Here is a 1,858-nt window from a genome sequence, read left to right on the forward strand (position 1 = left end):
TACAGTCAGATCCTAGCATGCTCTAGAAGGACAGATACAAAGTATAACCCAGTGGGAGACTTTCATGGGAAAGAACCTGGGAGATATGTATAGGATTGGATTCCTCAGACTCTTTTTTTTTTTTCTTTCTTTTTTCTTTTTCTTTGGATTCCTCAGACTCTTGATTAGAGAGGATTGGGTTCAAATTTAGCAGGAGTACATTTGCCAGAAATTCTGAATTCAGTTTCCTGGTGTCTGTCTGTAGATACCAAACAGGCAGGTGAAAGTGACTCTACATCAGGCTTTTCCAACCTGTAGCCTGTGGGCCACATGCAGCCCAGGATGGCTTTGAATGTGGCTCAGCAAAAATTCATAAACTTTCTTAAAGCATTACAAAATTTTTTTTTTTTTTTTTTTTTTTTTTTTTTTTTTTTAAAGCTCATCAGCTATCATAAGTGTTAACGTGTTTTGTGTGTGGCCCAAGACAATTCTTCTTCCAGTGTGGTCCAGGGAAGCCAAAAGATTGGACACCCCTGCTTTACATGTTTTTTTTTTTTAATTTTTATTTTTGGGACAGAGTCCTGCTCTGTAACCAAGGCTGCAGTGCAATGGTGTGATCACGGCTCACTGCAGACTGGAACCCCTGGGCTTAAGGGGTCCTCCTACCTCAGCCTCCCGAGTAGCTAGGACTACAGACACAGGCACCAGGTCAACTGATCTTTTTATTTTTTGTAGGGACAGGGTTTCTCCATGTTGCCCAGGCTGGACATGAACTCATGACTCATGAGCTCAAGCAATTCTCCCTCCTTGGCCTCTCAAAGTGCTGGGATTACAGGTGTGAGCCACAGCACCTGGTTGCTACTTGGTTGTTTTAAACCTGAACTCAGTGGTGGCCCACACTTGGCTACCAAGTGTGGTATGTCAGAACTTCCTTGTTCAATGGAGAGAGAGAGAGAGAGGGAGAGGAGAATATTGGGATGGATTCATGATGTATGACCTGCTTGGCCACTCCTCTGATCTCCAAAAGGGCCTTAGAAAATGCCCCCTTCACCAAGATTTAGAACAATAAATTGGTGAGGAGAGCACTGGCATCCTTGCAAAACACTGTCATGGTTGTGCATTTACAGCCAGGAAAAAGTGGAACATACAGCAATTCAACAGCTGTGATTGTGGTTTTCCCTCCAACTTCAACAAAGATGAAGCCAGGGGAGGCAGGGGCTTGGTAGTAGCTCTTGGGCAGCAGACAAAAGGATGAGCTACCAGAATAGACACAATAGACATCAGGGACACATAGCTAATAAGAGTGGATTGACCTGCGGTTGTCTGGTGGTGGCCATTTAAAAGATGTCCCTGCGACTGAAACAGAAGAGCAGCCCACACCTCTGTCTAGCCTGCTTAGAGCCTTCCTACCCTGGAAAGTCCTCCTACCCCAGTATCTAGGTCTGGTAAATGAAGCCCTGATTTGAGGATGCGTTGTGGAGAATGAGGGCCCCTCGATGAATTCCCACAAAGCCCACCCCGACCAGCTCCAGGCCAGGTACCAAGCGTGGAAGGCCCGCTTCCTAAGTGCCGACCCTAAAGCGAGAGGTCTCCATCAAGGGCAGTTTCCTCAAAAGCACCCTAAGCCCTTGGTCCTAGGCAGGGTTTTGGCTGGACAAAGCCTGGAATAAGGATGTGAATGAAACTGCGAGGGCGACATTTCCCATTCAGACAAAGAATCTGGCAGGGCCAGGGTCGGCGGCCACGTGGGCTCCGGCGTTTCCGCCCCTCCGAAGCCCCGGCCCCGCCCCCTCGCTCCTCGCGGGAGCCCCTGGTTCCCGCCAACGCCCCCGGGGCAGGGAGGCGAGCCGTTGGGAGAGGGGCAGCGGGTACCCATGAG

Source organism: Saimiri boliviensis, chromosome 8 (assembly GCF_048565385.1).
Source record: "Saimiri boliviensis isolate mSaiBol1 chromosome 8, mSaiBol1.pri, whole genome shotgun sequence".
NCBI classification, from domain to species: Eukaryota; Metazoa; Chordata; class Mammalia; order Primates; family Cebidae; genus Saimiri; species Saimiri boliviensis.